This window comes from Hyaena hyaena, unplaced genomic scaffold, assembly GCF_003009895.1.
Source record: "Hyaena hyaena isolate Hyena2069 unplaced genomic scaffold, ASM300989v1 scaffold_105, whole genome shotgun sequence".
Lineage (NCBI taxonomy): Eukaryota > Metazoa > Chordata > Mammalia > Carnivora > Hyaenidae > Hyaena > Hyaena hyaena.
In genome coordinates this window covers 3176479-3193532 of record NW_024080737.1, presented here as the reverse complement: position 1 = coordinate 3193532, position 17054 = coordinate 3176479, and the positions used below count along the sequence as shown (strand labels likewise).

Below are 17054 nucleotides of genomic sequence, written 5' to 3'. Positions count from 1 at the left end.
TTCTAGGCACTGAGGATATAAAACTCCTCGGCCTCTTGAAGCTTTCATTCTGGTAGACAGCTCTTTCAGCAGCTAATTCTGCAATTACCATTGTTACAGCACTTTAGAATTTTCAAAATGCTTTCGAAGATATTATCTTATTTTAAGTGCCCAAGAAGAAATAAACAGGCTGTTGAATGCTGGACTTTCAGACTTAATTATTGATCTCCAGAGCCATGGATGGTAGGCCACTATAAACACCTTTATTGCAGTGACTTTCAATGTGTCTAGAGTTTCATTGTCCTCATCCATTTGTCTTCAACTGTGCTCCCGGAATGAGATGTTACAGCAAATTCACAGGGGGCACCATGAGACATTTAAAATTTTTGAGAAATTTGACATCTGTTGGACATTTTACAAACTACTGGCTTGAGATAGTTCACATATTTCAATATTAGATTGTGCTACATTCCTTTAGATGATGCGTATCTTTGGAAAGCTAGGTTTTTAAAAATGACCATGATAAAAAGGAAGTACCTCATGAAAATCCATGTGGAACAGGGATTTCTGGTGGCAGAGTTTAATCTGTTTCCAAAGTTTGAGAAGGTGAGTTGTGCTAGACTAGCACACATCTGTTAGTATGTTCATTAAAAAATGACATGAAATTATTTTTCTTTTGATTTATGTGCGTTATTTGTTTAAATTCTCCTGAATTTTTAGGACTTAACTTGTTTGGACCTTACTACGTAATAAATAGAATTGTTTGGTATTTCCAAACAGCTCTGAGGCACTAAGGGCTCATGAAATGAGATGGTTTGGAAACCTCTGTCCTAACCCCAAGATCTTTATTTTTCCAAATCTCTGGTTTTAAATTCAAAGTTGTATCATGAATACATTTTCTTTAAAAGATAGGATTCATTTTCTTCTTAGCGTTTCTCTTCTTTTCAGCTAGCTGTCTCACCAGCCCCTGGATAGGTTTACATTGTTCCCTTATGGTAGATGAGAGAATGGTGCATAGCGAGGAAGTGACATCTAGTAAGAGCATAGATTCCCAAGGTCTTCAAACTCCCTGTCAGGGACACCTCTAGTCCAAATTAGGAACAGCTGCCTCTCTCTCTCTCAAGATACCTTTATTAATGGTAAATTTGTTTAATAAATACACAAACCTACAGTGTGTGTGATACACACGTGTCACCTTAGGTGTTACACATTTGCCCATGGTAGCCCAACTCCCAAGCCTGAATTCCTTCCACCAGACAGGAGTTAATGAGTACCAAGCTCCACCCACAAACTCGTGGGCAAGGAATGTACAGATGCCTGGGTGGGTCAGTTGTTTGAGGGTCTAACTCTTGATTTCAGCTCAGGTCATGATCCCAGGGTAGCAGGATTGAGCCCCATATTGTCTCTTTGTTGAGCGTGGAGCCTGCATAAGATTCTCTCTCTCTCTCTCTCTCTCTTTCTCTCTCTGTCTCTGTCTCTCTCTGCTTTCTCCTGTATGCTCTCCCTCTCAAATTTAAATAAAGCACACTAATCTTTAATTTTTTTTAATGTTTATTATTTATTTTTGAGAGAGAGGGGGGGGAGGGGGAGGGACAGAGAGAGAGGGAGACAAAGAATCTGAAGCAGGCTCCAGGCTCTGACCTGTCAGCACAGAGCCCAATGCAGGACTCGAACTCATGAAGTTGAACACCTAACTAATTGAGCCACCCAGGTGCTCCTAAGTTTACTAAACTTTTTTAAAGGAAGTTTATTTGTTTATTTATTTTGAGACAGAGAGAAAGTGCAAGGGGGGAGGGACAGAGAGAGGGAGAGAGAGAATCCAAAGCAGGTTCCACACTGTCAGCCTGATGCCAAGATCAAACCCACAAACCTGAGCATGTTAAGCTGGACACTTAACTGGCTGAGCCACCCAGGCACCCCAAAGTTCACTAATCTCAAGTGTACAGCTCAATAAATTTTTACATACAAATAAAACTATGAAAACACTGCCCTTCCTTCCTTCCTTCCTTCCTTCCTTCCTTCCTTCCTTCCTTTCATTTTTTTGGCTTTTAAGAATAAAGCTGCTATGCATTCTTGTACATCTCTGGATTAGTTTTAGAAATCACGTTAACATTCACCTATTTTTTAATCTTATCATCATTGAGATTTGGAAAACTTTTCTCTACAGGCAATAATTGCATAAGGGGGATTTTTCTATTGAGTCAACACTTTGATGTTTGTGACTGTCTCTATTTCTTTTGTGTATAGAAGAAACACTTTCCTGTTTTTTCTAAAAAATGAAAAATTTCATTTCTAAACAATGAAAAATTTTAGAATCATAGAGCCTAAAACAAGTTGAATAGTACAAAGTATTCTTTTTTTTTTTTTAAATGTTTTATTTATATCTAGGAGAGAGGGAGAGAGACAGCGTGAGCAGGGGAGGGTCAGAGAGAGAGGGAATCACAGACTGAAACAGGATCCAGGCTCTGAGCTGGCAGTCAGCACTGAGCCCGACGCGGGGCTCGAACCCACGAACCGCGAGATCATGACCTAAGCGAAAGTCGGACGCTCAACCGACTAAGCCACCCAGGTGCCCCTAGTACAAAGTATTCTTTAAGAAAACTGTTGAGGTCATCTGTTCTCAGGAACTGTTTAATGTGACTGTCTAAAGTGCTATTTTAAAAGTTATTTTTAAATCTTTGATAAGATTTGGAGAGAATTCAAGCTGTGGGTGCATGTCTCACTATGAAGGCAATGATTTGAGAAGTCTGTCCAGGGGTTAAGGGAATTACTTTGGAGAACATTAAGAACTTGAAACGCCTTCATCTGTTTGTCTTATGCTAAGATGCTTTCACTATTTGAAATGATAGAAAAAATCTGCTTCCATCTTAGAAAAGTTGTTTTTAATTTCAAGGCCATGCAAGTTTTAATACTATCTGGGGTATATTTGGGGATAACAAGTTAAAGGGGGACCAGGGGGTTAATTAGTGGCTCCAAGTGATACCTGGTTTCCCCCTTATTCATATGTCCCATTACTATTTTATAGAGGTAAGTAAACACAGGCTTTAGAGAGTTAAGTAATCTGTCTAAGGGCATGTTGCTAGGAAGCGGAGTTGGGATTGAAAGCCAAATTGTCTGACTGTAGACTCTGGGCTCTTATTAACATACCAGGCAAACCTTTGCTGGCACAGAGTAGACTATCTCCTTTCCCTCCAGTTGATGGTGGGGCTGTGACCTGGAGCTGGAGTTAAAAACATGACAATAAAGGCCAGGCAAGGAATAAAAATGAGGGAAGTGGGATAGGTTAAGAGGGTAAGAATTAATAATCAAAATAACAACAAGCACTTACTGTATGTCACTGTGTGTCAGGCACACTCTAAGTGCTTTACATGTTTTAACTCCCTCAATCCCCTGAATGATCTAATAAGATGGACACTGTTCTTACCACCACTTTACATAAGAGGAAGCTGAGGGCCACAGAGGAGAAATCACTTGTTCAAGGTCACACATAAAGGAGTCTGGCCCAAGAACCCACAGTCTTGTCCCTGGGGTGTGGAGCCACGGGCTTCTGGAGGGGTGCACAGTGGGGCACTGGTGGGGCTTGCCTCCAGCAAAGGGGGAAACTGCTATTCAGCTTCAGATGATTGCCCTGTGGACATTCATGCCCACTGGTAATATGGAATTTCACATGAAATCTCCCAATTTTTAAAAGTTAGCCATCAATTAAAAACACAATACCCGAGCAAGACAAACAAACCAAGCCTGCGGGCTGGGTCTGGCCTGCAGGCTTTGAGTCTGTGATCTAGTTACCGGGAGTGTGAGTTTTCAAGGCATGAAAGGATACACGAGCTTGGTAACATCCGTATATTGGCTTCTGAATGTAACTCAGAACTCTGTTGACAGCAAGTCTTGTGCTGTGAGAGCTAAGTGCCCTGACTCCTCAAAAAAGGCCTTTGTGAGTGGACACCAGTCACCACCACATCGCTGGCTAGCCGTATCTTAAAATACCAGGGCCATAACGCAGGAGTTTCATTTCTACAGGATTTTTAGATTACAAACCAGTATTTTCATCTGGTTTGCAAAAGTCTAGCCTAGATTGATCAGGTTCTCGATATTATATTACCTTTCTAATTCTGGGCAGACTTAAAGTGGTCCTGAAATCATCTTGCCTGTGCACTATTTACTTGTATTCCAATTTTCCCTTTTTTGAAGACTATCCTCCCTGGATGGCTTTGGAAAAATTTGAATCTAACAAAGTATGTAAGACAATTTCAAAAGCCCATTTATCCACAAAAAAATATTCTGTTAAACTAAATGGGATTGGACACTTCCAAGATTTCTTTTCCCTCTTAATATGTGTCACTTGTTTATAGTTGTTCTGTCGCTAGCTGGCGTGTAGAGGAGAACCAGAGGTTTTAAACAAAAAGCTTACTAGGCAACATTGTCAGAATTTTGTTTCTTTTACTTCATTTCCACCCGCTTCAGGCCTTGATATTCACACTGGGCATGTATTCTAGGTTCTTAGGAAAAATTTTTATTTTTATTTTTATTTTTTATTTCTAGGAGAGAGAGAGACAGCGTGAGCAGGGGAGGGTCAGAGAGAGAGGGAGACACAGACTCTGAAATAGGCTCCAGGCTCTGAGCTGGCAGTCAGCACAAAGCCCGACACGGGGCTCTAACCCGCGAACCGCGAGATCATGACCTAAGCGAAAGTTGGACGCTTAACCAACTAAGCCACCCAGGCGCCCCTAGGGAAAAAATATTTAAGCACTGTTACTAGTTTCTTAGGGCTTTCATAACAGACGACAACTGTTGGCTTAAACAACAGAAATTTATTCTCTCACGGTTCTGGAGGTTAGAAGTCAAGCTGTCAGCAGGGTCACACTCCATCTAAAGGCTCCAGGAAAGAGTCTTTCCCTGCCTCTTTCTTCCTAGTTGACAGTCCTCAGTGTTCCCTGGCTTATCCCTGAATTGCATCGATTTCTACCTCTGTCATCACATGACCTTCTCCCCTGTATCTGGATCCAAATCTCTCTCACCTTACCAGGACACCAGTCACTGCATTTAGGATCCAAACTAAGCCAGAATGACCTCATTTTAACTTGATTACATCTGCAAGGAGCCTATTTCCAAATAGGGCACCACAGGTTTGAAGTGGACATGCATTTTGGCAGAACACTGTTTAAACCAGTGCAAACATCTATTAGTAACTTCTACAAAAATAACCAGGATAGGTACAAAACAGAATTCTTAAAATTAATCATTAGACGTGACTTGAAATAAAAGCCAACAATCAGCTGTCATCTTGAAAGTGCATACCTTCCTAAAACTTTACGGTAGGCGTTTTGGGTATTAATGTGATTGCTTCCAACTTCTTCTTACCTTTTCCACTTTCATTATCTCTTTTGCTCTATTTTCTTCGTTGAATTGTTAAAATTTCTCTTTTATCCTGCTATATTCTATGAATTTTCATAAAACACCTGATGCTTTTCTGGAAGAAAGAATGGTAATGGTAAATAAATGAAATAATAATCACTGTTAATTTGATGGTAGTGTTGAGATATTGGCCTCCATTTGAGAACAAACTCATTATGAGAAGCTTTCTAACATGATAAAATGCCAGTGTGGATCTCAGAGTGATGTCTCTAATTGCCTAGACCTTTTTGCATTAGGTATCTGCATGAGTTATAACTCCTTTGTGAAGATAAAAAGGCTGCTGCAAGAAATTGCCCCAGTGCTATAAGAGCTGTCAGACTGGAGGGCATCTCAAATGAGATTAATGATGTCTGCCTTAATATAAGATTTAGCATAACCAAGATTGTGGATTCTGCAGAAACCTGTCAGCACTCATTTATTTGGAATAAATATTATTTTTAATTAAAGTCCTAAGGTAGGTTATTCCTGAACTAATGAGATCTGCAGTGATTTCCTTTGGGAATTAATTTTCCTTCTTAATTCTCAGTCATTTTGATGATTATGGTTCATTCACTCTTAGGCATGGCAGTCAGTTTCATAGGACATGCTGATTTCTAGCTAAAGGCACTAAATAACCCTCTGTTTTCACATGGCACTCTGATTTTAATTATATTTATCATTTAACTCAAACTCTATTATAGGTTTGTCTGTCCAACTTAGCTGTATATGGTGAGTTGGCTTTATAAAATACGATCACTCACAAGAGAATAAAGCTTCATTCTAAGTGAAATGACAGGAAACATAAAATCAGAAAATTATAGCACGCTATTTTAACCACCCCCCCCCTTTTTTTTAAATCAATTCTGGGTCTTTGCTAGGCACTGTGCTGAGTGTTTTATACACATAGACTTGACCTCACCTAGGAACTCTGCAAGATAGGACTTACCATTTCTGTTTAATAGATCATGGAACACAGATTTAGAAAGTAGAGCAGAGGTTTAACTCAATAGCTCATGTTCATAACACCATGCAACGAGGCCTCCATGGTGACAACCACCCAGCTTGCAGCAGACCTGCATATAAACATGAGTGCTTTACCAGTATGTGGTTCAACCAGATTTTCAGTGACTCAATAGCATTGCTGTTTTGACTACTCTTGCTATGCAGCAAACCACCCCCAAACTTTGTGTCACAGAGCCATTCTATGACACTCACAGATTCCATGGTTAAGGAATTTAGACAGGGAAACAATGATGGCTTATCGCTGGGCCTCAGTTAGAGAGACTCAGAGGTTGGAGTTGACTTACATGCAAGTTATTGGCTGGAACCTCAGTTGGGACTATAAGCTGCAACACAAACCTGCGGACTCTCCGTATTGCCTGGTTTTTCCACAACAGGGAAGCTCTTGGGTAGTTGGTCATCTTATATGACAGCTCAGGGCTCCAAGGGTGAGTATCCTGAGAATTAGGCATGGGCCTTTCCTAAACTAGACTTGGAAGTTATGCTGTGATACTTCTGATGCATTCTTTTGGTTAAAAACAAGTCACTAAGACTGACCCAGATTCAAGGAAGAGGACTTGGCCCCTCACTCCTTAATAGGAAATGTATCAAAGAATTTGCAGACATGTTTTAAAGCCATTGCAGTGGAAACAAATCCTCTACTACATACTGCTATTTCTGGCTTACATGTTGGAGCTGGGGTGCTCCTCTAACTCTCTTGCTGGATCCCATCCCTTCTGTCAATTTACTTGGTTTCCAGACATATAAGCAAGGGCACGCTTCAGGCAAATGTGCCTCTATTATTACTTGGGGATTCTGCCCCTAATTTCTAAATGATCTGCTACCCAATGCCTTGGCTGGGAAAGAGTAGAAGCATTAGTAGACCTCTTTTCAACCATTTCTTCTAAGGATAGAAAGAGGCAGACTGTGCCTCCCATTTACCTTAGATGGTTTCTCTTGGTCTTTCAGGAGCAAGAGCAGTCTAAAAATTTAAGATTTATTGCTTCACTCACATGCAATCATGCACCTGGTTAATTCAATCTTTAGCAAATTAAAATATTTGTTGACAGGACTCTGCTGGTGAAGACAGAAAGCATTGATCAAGGTTGCTGGATAAATGCAGAATTGGAATTGAATTCAGCATTTTCCATGTTGTTACAATATAAGATGAATAAAAGGGCTTTTTTTTTTTTTCCTTTAGAGGAGAAAAAGTTGAATAAAGACATGGAGACTACTTAAATGTAAAAGGAGGTGTTGGGCACCAGAGTTAAATCGATGATTTGGTGCCTCCTTTCCCTGGACCCTCATTCAAGAGATCATACTATTATGACATAAAGTCATGCTGAAACATGCATGCTGGATCTCTCTTAAGCTTCAGAGGACTACTCTTAATTGATTAGTATTGGCCTGGAATAAAGCTAAGGAGCAACAGTAATTAGGAATTCTTGGGCTCTAAATTCCACTTGTTCACTTCATATTTGAGATGTCTGCACATAAAGCTATTGCTGTTACTGCTTAATATAACTTCATGAAAAAAGTACCTAGTAGCCTTTGGAGAGCTGGGTAAAAGAACATGCCCCCTTCCCCCCTCCCACCAGCAGTATTCCTTGAAATTGTTTTCTGAATTAATAGGAATTTGAATGAGTAGATGGGCTATGTAGCTGGGTTTCTTCAGGATTTTACTATACTTTTAATTAAGTTTTTTATTATAATTCCAGTATAGTTAACATTTAGTGTTGTATTAGTGCAGGTGTGCAATACAGTGATTCAACAATTCTATACATTACTCAGAGCTCATCAGGACAAGTACCTTCTTTAATTCCCATCACCTATTTTATCCATTTCCCTCCATGCCCCCAACCCCCTTGGGAACCATCAGTTTGTTCTCTATAGTTAAGAGTCTGTTTCAGGATTTTATTATTTTTAAGGGAAATATTATCTTATGATTCATAATTATCAGAGTATTTTTTACTATGATGAGCTAAAACACTACATTTCCCAATCTTTCTTGTACTAGGAAAGTAGTCATTTGATTAAGTTGTAGTTGGTGTGGTATAATCTTCCAAGTCTCTTTTATTTTTTTAATTTAAACTTTAGTTAGTTAACATACAGTGCAATATTGGTTTCAGGAGTAGAATTCAGTGATTCATCACTTACAAACAATCAGTGCTCATCACAAGTGCCCTTCTTAACGTCTATCACCTATCTAGCCCATCTTCCACCTCCCTCCCTCCATCAACCCTCAGTTTGTTCTCTATCACTAAGAGTCTCTTGTGGTGGGGCACTTGGGTGACTCAGTTGGTTAAGCGTCTGACCCTTGGTTTCGGCTCAGGTCACGATCTCGTGGTTTGTGAGTTTGAGCTCTGCATGGAGCCTGCTTGGGATTCTCTCCCCCTCTCTCTTCTCTTCCCCTGTACATGCTCTCCCTCTCTCTCAAAACAAATAAATAAACTTTAAAAAAAGAGTCACTTATGGTTTGTTTCTGTATCTCCTCTTCCCCCCCCAACTTATGTTCATCTATTTTGTTTTTTAAAATAATACATGTGAGTGAAATCATATGGTATTTGTCCTTCTTTGATTGACTTATTTTGCTTAGCATACATAATCTCTTCTTTATCCATTCATCAGTCATTGAACATTTGGGCTCTCTCTATAGTGTGGCTATTGTTGATACTGCTGCTATAAACACTGGGGGGCACGTACCCCTTGAATCTATATTTTTGTATCCTTTGGGTAAATGCCTAACAGTGCAATTGCTGGATTATAGAGTAGTTCTATTTTTAGTTTTTTTGAGGATCCTCCATATTGTTCTCCAGAGTGGCTGTACCAATTTGCATTCCCACCAACAGTGCGAGAAGGGTTCCCCTTTCTCCGCATCCTCGCCAACACCTGTTGTTTCTTGTGTTGTTAATTTTAGCCATTCTGACTGGTGTGAGGTGGTATCTCATCATGATTTTGATTTGTATTTCCCTGATGATGAGTGATGTTGAGTATCTTTCCATGTGTCTGTTAGCCATCTGGATGTCTTCTTGGGAAAAGAAAAAAGACATCTACTCGTGTCTTCTGGCCATTTCTTAACTGGTTTATTTGTTTTTTGGGTACTGAGTTTGATAAATTCTTTATAGATTTTGGATACTAAACCTTTATCAGGTATTTCATTTGCCAAAACCTTCTCCCATTCTGTAGGCTGCCTTTTAGTTTCGTTAATTGTTTCCTTTGCTGTACAGAAGGTTTTTATGTAGATGAGGTCCCAGTAGTTCATGTTTGCTTTCATTTCTCTTGCCTTTGGGGACCTGTCTAGTAAGAAGTTGCTTCAGCTGAGGTCAAAGAAGTTATTGCCTGTATTCTCCTCTAGGATTTCGATAGTTTCCTGTCCCACATTTAGGCCTTTCATCCATTTTTAGTTTATTTTTGTATGTGGTGTAAGAAAGTGGTCCAGTTTAATTCTTTTGCATGTTGCCATCCAGCTTTCCCAACACCATTTGTTGAAGAGACTTTTCCCATTGGATATTCTTTCCTGCTTTGTCAAAGATTATACAGTTGTGGGCCAAGTCTTTTTTAATCTTAACTTCTTAGTCTTTTTAAAAGGGAGAGTGTACATCCTTTATCCTTTAATGTGGGCCTGTGGAATGTGAGAATGCTGGGTACAGCTTCAGCCATATTGAAGCATGTGGTGGAAGCCATCTACTGAAGATGGTGGAACAAGAGCCCAAGTCCCTGACATATGAATCCATCACAGCTGTATTTAAGTGTCCTTTACTTGAGAGAGAAACATTTTTCTTATTTAAGCCAGTTTGTTGTTGCTATTGTTGTTATGCTAGGAAGACTGGGAAGGACTGTTAAGAATGGTCACATTGCAGGGAAAGACAAAGTAGCAGCATAACAGGAGAGGTAGATTCTTTACATTCAAAAACTGGTTGCATATGGATGGCTTGACTTTCCTTTTGTGTTTCTTAAAAGCTTTTTTAGGGGCACCTGCGTGGCTCAGTTGGTTGAGCGTCCGACTTAGGCTCAGGTCATGATCTCATGGTTCATGGGTTCAAGCCCCACGTCGGGCTCTGTGCTGACAGCTAGCTCAGAGCCTGGAGCCTGTTTCAGATTCTATATCTCCTTCTCTCTCTGACCCTCCCCTGCTCATGCTGTCTCTTTCTCAGAAATAAATAAAACATTAAAAAAAGATTTAAAAAAGCTTTTTTAATGAAAAAAACCCCTGCAAATCACAAAAATGTTGAACGTATTACTTAAGAAAAATGTTAATTCTTTTTGTTTGTTTATTCATTTATTTTGAGAGAGAGAATGTGAGCAGGTGAGGTGCAGAGAGAGAGAGGGAGAGAGAAAATCCCAAGCAGGCTCCACACTGTCAGTGCAGAGCCCGAGGTAGGGCTCAAACTCACAAACTGTGAGATCATGATCTGAGCTGAAATCAAAACTTGAATGTATAATTGACTGAGCCATCCAGGTGCCCTGTAAAAGGTTAATTCTTGTTATAACTTTCATGATCTATATTCTTTTATCAAGATATTGCTTGTATTTATACAAGGATAGCAAATGAGTAGGTTTAATAAATTGTATGAGACCATTCGCTAGCTGGCATATTAAATTATATAATTTCTAGAAAACATATACATGAAGCTTGAGAAAAAATTTAAGTGTTTAGAAACAGAATTATTAAGTACTTAGTAAAATATTGGCCATTCACCTTTAATGTACACATTCCACATTCGAACTAGAGTCCAATATTCAAATCCCCCAATAACATTTAAACATTAGATTGATTTTTTTGACTCCCAAAAATGTATTAAAAATTCATTTTAGTTTCATGCTGTCTTTACTGGTAAGAGGACAGACATTTTTTCCAGAGATTGTGAGAATTTTAAGGTAGTTTCTCAAAAAAAAAACAAAAATAGATAAAACATATTTTTATAGTTCTTTTAAAGCTCTCTAAGGTCTGTGTAAATGCCTTTCAAAGGAATTTAGAAATTAGCTGAATAATGTCTCTTGGGAATTACATTGCAGAGTTATTATAGCAAGATGAAAATGCTTTGAAATTGGAACTTCAAGTAAAGGACAACAAATAAAAACTGAGTCTCTGGTATTTTCTAGGCTGCGGTGAATGCTAACATATTTGTTACTCTTATTAATTGTAAGGAAGGGAAGTTAAAAGTCTCTGAGCATCTTTTCTGAAAGTAGACCCATATGACCTTAGAAACAGAAGCATGTTTGTAAGGAAAACAGTGTGAATGTGAAAAGATTTTCCCCTTCAAGTGTTTTTGGTGGAATAGCTATTAAGTAACACAGGACAGGCTGATTTTGCTCTATGGTAGGCATACAAATTTTACTTTTAATTTTTTAAAATGTTAATTTATTTTTGAGAGAGAGATAGAGTGTGAGTGGGGGAATGGCTGAGAGAGAGGGAGACACAGATCTGAAGCGGCTCTGAGCTGTCGGCACAGAGTCCAATGTGGGGCTTGAACTCATGAACTCACTTGAACTCAGATCATGACCTGAGCCGAAGTTGGATGCCTAACTGATTGAGTCACTCAGGTGCCCCTGCAAATTTTTTTTAATGAAATATTTTAAACACAGAGAAAAGCATATTCATGGGAGATTATCATCTTAGATGACTTTCCATTTTCACCTCACATACTGAGATTCCAGATGATTCAAATAAACAGCATTTTGAGCAGAATCATGCAGCAGAAGCGTGCTGGGCCCATATACACAGCATTTTGAAAAAGGTATTTTTTCAAATTATTAATAAATTAGTTATCATTTGAGTTATCTTCTCCAGGTCAATTAGACTTACCATAGGAGAAAGAGAAAAGAGAAAAGCTACTACAATGCTGCTAAATAAACAATCCATTTACAGAATTTGTGTAAAAAAAATCTACCTAATCTTTAACAATAGTCATTCATACATTGTGCTAGTATTTGGAAAACATCTATTTATTTCTCAATTATTTATAATTCCAATTCCATTTTCAATTTATGGCATAATTTTTGTGGAATACGCACAGATAGCCTGTAGTTATGGGGTTTATGGAAGACATGGGATTTTAGCAGTTCATTTTAAAAAGATCATGAAGGGAGCCTGCACTCTACTATGTTTTTTACACTGTGGGATTTAAGCTCAAGTACCATGTTACAAGATGCTGAGAGGGTTAGGGTCAGTTCAGTTCATCATTCTGTCTGAGAGCTGCAGCAGGATCATTTTGCCATTCCTTCTCAAGCTCTAAAAATAAAATGGTACATTGTTGAGTTAACTGTGGTGTATTACTATATTGGTAGCCTTTATTTCTTGAACACTGGTCTATAGCTTGCAAGGACAGCAACCATAGGAGACAGCGGGTGGACCCTGAATGACCACATCCACATCATTTGAAATATCATTTAAGCAATAAAAAAATTAGACCAGAAAGTCTGGTGTAGTATAGAGCCAGTAAGATCCTTGATTGAACTCTGTCCCATTTGTTGTAGTCCCAAATGCAAAAGAAAGGCACTCTACTTACTGATGACATTTTATTTATTATAGAATTTTTTACTGTGGTAAAATAAACATAACAATTACCATCTTAAACTGTTTTTAAGTGTACAGTTCAGTGGTACTAATACATTCATATTGCTGTGAAACTATCACTACTTTCTATCCCCATAATTCTTTTCATCTTGTTTTTTAATTTTTAAAGATGTTTTTAAGAGTAATCCTTCCACCCAACGTGGGACTTGATCTTATAAGCTGAAGAGTTGCATGCTCTACTGACTGAGCCAGCCAGAAGCCCCTGTTTTCTAATTTTTTTTTAATATTTTATTTATTTCAGAGAGAGAGACAGCATGAACAAGGGAGGGTCAGAGAGAGAGGGAGACACAGAATCTGAAACAGGCTCCGGGCTCTGAGCTAGCTGTCAGCACAGAGGCTGACACGGGGCTCAAACTCACGAACCGTGAGATCATGACCTGAGCCAAAGTTGGATGCTCAACTGACTGAGCCATCCAGGTGCCCCCAGGCTCCCCTGTTTTCACTTTGTGTTAAATAGACTGCTCATTCAACATGGACAAATCCATCCTTTCTTCATTGGAAAGTATTTATTGAAAGACTTCTTTGTGTCAGGAATGAGCTAGATCCTGGGGGTCCAATGATAGCAAAAAAAACCAAAAACCAAAAAACAAACAAACAAACAAAACCCACCAAAAACCTTGGAAATCTAGGTGACAGAACATTTTCTTTGATTTAGGGGGAAAAAAAAAAAAAACCATGAATTAAATATATTGATCAATGTCTAGCCCTAAGAAAAAGGTGAAGATGATTAGAGAATTCACAAAGTGCTCTTTCTTATCTTCATTTTAACTCCCGTTCTGCTATAAAGACTCAAATATTTTCTTTTTTCTTTAAGTTTATTCATTTATTTTTGAGGGTAAGGGGAACCCAAGCAGGCTCTGTGCTGTTAGAGCACAGCCCAGCATGGGGCTCAATCTCAAGATAATGAGAGCATGACAAGACCTGAAACCAAGAGGCAGTTGCTTAACTGAGCCACCCAACTACCCCTCAAATATTTTCTTATGCAGATGATTTGCTTTTTGAATATTCCATAAAGGAGTTCCAAGAAGTAAGGCTTACATTTAAATGATGGCGTTTAAACATTTTCTAAATAATTTAAGTACTGTATCAATTGGGCAATAGCCAAGAGCTGGTTTAAAATTCCTTCTGTAGTAATAGGAATTTGGGGGTAAAGAAAAGGGGCAAGGAAGGAGTAACATGGGTATAAGAATTCCCAATCAATTCATCCATAGTTTAGTGATCAAAAATGTCATGTCTTGTTCCATTTCCAGCTTTTATTACTATCTTATTTGTTCACTTAAAGATTTTCGGATGTCCAAACCAAAGGAAAATTTGGAATAGGATCTAACCATGGGTAAGTGAACCTTGTCCTTTAGTTCCAAATAGTTGTTTTCTATAAGGATACACAGTGGAAAAACAGAGTATCAGGGAACACAGTGATCTACATAGTGTGCATGGTCTTATTGGCAGCAGATACCTTTTTCAGAGGTACTGAAAGTCTCCTTTCAGCTACCTTTGTCCATGTTGGCTCATGTATCTTGGTGGTGATGTGAGATTGTTGATGCTAGTGGCCACCGAATGAAGGCTTGCTTATTCACCCAATTCCCCACCAAAAGGAAGAAATGGTCAGAGAAAGCCAAAGGGTAACTAAGAACCTACAATTTTTCCTGGATTTTTTATAAGATTGAGAGGCAGGGCCACTTGGGTCTTTCATGAGAGGGATTCTTCCCTGCATTAGCACTGTGACAGTTCCCAGCCTTCGAGGTCAACTTGTAGGAAGATGGAGGAGGGTGGCTGTGAGTCCCTGTGGCTCCAGGAGCTATCTTGTTTTTCAAGTCTTTGTCAGTTGTGATTTCTTCCATGAAGTCTTCCTTAATTTTTTACCTTGGAGTAATTTCTCTCTTCTCTGCAACCATGTCCTTCCCTCTGCCACTATGTATTAGTTATATCATATTACATGTCTGGGTTTCATAACTAAGCCTTGTGGAGGCAGGATCCCAACCAGATTCACCTGTGTATATCCAACTGCATGTACTGTGCTCAGCACAAACTAGGTATTCAAAAAAAGGTTAATGAACAAGTGGGTCAATTTGTCTGAAGGCCTGAGGTCCCTCCAGTAAGTAGATGGCAGGTCATTAACTGCAGAGCAGGTAGGATTTCCTGTGTTCTTGACAGGGAGGGGAGGGGATGGAATCCATTAGCCATGGCATTTCAAGCACATACATATGGAGTACACGGATGTTGAGGTACAGCTTTTGCACCATTACTCATGCCATTATTTGTTCCATATTTCATTAAGATGGCTACCATGCCAAAATGCTGTCTTGATGTAAATAGTATACTTTTTCTATAAAGGGCATTCTTTTATGTTATTTTACTGAAAAACCAAAGAAAGCAGGTCCACTACTAGCATCCTCACTTTGATGTGAGGATGCTGAAGGGAAGCAGGTGAATGACTTAGCATTCTCATTCCATTTTCCTTGAGAAAACAGTCAGAAATGGAAACCTCACTTATATTACTAGCACTCATCATTTTGTATGAAATCAACATTTCAAGAAACACTGAGGTTTCATGTTAAGTCCAAATTGTTATCATTAGTCAAGTGACATGAAAGGGATTATTCTGTTTTATAGACTCATTATATTAGGATATTAAAGAAAGCCAGGATGCCTCACCTAGCTTGAGTATGGTGATATATTTGATAGTGTTCTCTGAAGTCTTTCTCATTAAATTTGATTTTGCTTGTGTGGTAATATTGTAGTCTTCAACAGGAATGTAGGTAAATGAAGTTAATAATACATTAAAATGAATCATACTGGAAATCAGGAAGGAGGGGGAATAGTGTTTGAGTTTCTGTAGGGAGTAAAGTTTAGTTAATTAAAAAAATAACTTGACTATCTCTATGAAAAATTTAGCTTTAAAATACAAATCAATTGTAATTTAAACTTCTGTATTTGGGCTATCTGTCACAAAGGAACACAGGTGTTAAACATAATTAAAGTATATAATAATATTTTCACTATATTATACATAAGGACCATCAGGCATAATTGAGGAAAAAAATGCCAAATTCACCAGGTTCTCTGGAGAAATGCTAGTGGCTCAAATGACAACCCAGTCTTGCCTAGACCACTAAAGTATACTTTCCAAACGGGTGAGAGTACTTTTACTGTTTACAAGTCATGCAAAGAATTAAATACAACATATTTTAAAAATTGTAAGCCCTTTTTTAGTCACTAAAAATGTGTCTACCTATATTAAAACCCATAAAAACCTGAGTTTATGCTGGGCACTTTTGCTTAGAGCTAAAAAGAGAAAAACACTAGGCACGTACTTAGAATGTGAACCATTTTTGTATGAAATCAAGTATTTTGTCATCAGTCTATTATCCATACCTTTTGTAACTGGAATCTTTATATTTTTTAACATCTTTAACAGGAATTAGGGTTGTAGTAGTCTCAAATATAACAAAGATGGCTTTAAACTGTCCTATATAATCTTCTCCCACACACTTTTCATGTGTATCTTGTATTCTGAGGTGTCATCTTCAGAGAGACTAAATTAGAGTGAGACCAGATGACAGAACAAAATAGGAAGAAAATATTCATGGCAGCTGTTGAAAACTAGTTTTGTAAGACAAGGCCTAGAAATACTTATCTCTGGCATGTTTAGTATGGGCTGCATAGTTGATTTTCATTCAGCTACTAGAGAAAGGTGTTCTACAATGACAGACAGCCTTCTCAAAATTACAATTAGCTGGCTTCCTCTGCAGGGAACAGCAGTTGCTTAAGTAAGGCTGATGTAAGAGCTCTTTTCCGGCTTCCTCAGAAATGATTTCCCTATCTTGGGTTTCTAAAAGAAGGAGTTGGGATCTGCTAAAAGGAACACTTAGTAAATGCTGATCTCTAAGGAAAAATCATCAATTTATTTAATTGTCAATAATTTTTTTCAAAACATGCTTTTCCTTTAAGATTGGTTAGCTTTTTATTCTGCCTAAATTTTTAAAATAAGGTGAAATAAAAGATTCAAAAATGGTTTCATAATACATGGAAGATGAAATCTCATACGTATTGGATATAGTTTGATTCTTACATATGCATGATTAATCAAAATTGTGTCCTTATA

The 17054-nt window shown here is 38.3% G+C and overlaps 1 long non-coding RNA gene across 1 annotated transcript; it reads right to left on the bottom strand.

Moving 5' to 3' along the window:
• Window positions 1-2846: 2846 nt before the first annotated feature.
• On the bottom strand, window positions 2847-6508 carry LOC120234261. The gene is made up of 3 exons (XR_005529039.1): window positions 6320-6508; window positions 5341-5449; window positions 2847-3199 (listed from the first exon to the last, which is right to left on the bottom strand). It is a non-coding gene; the product is annotated as an uncharacterized LOC120234261 (long non-coding RNA).
• Window positions 6509-17054: the final 10546 nt, after the last annotated feature.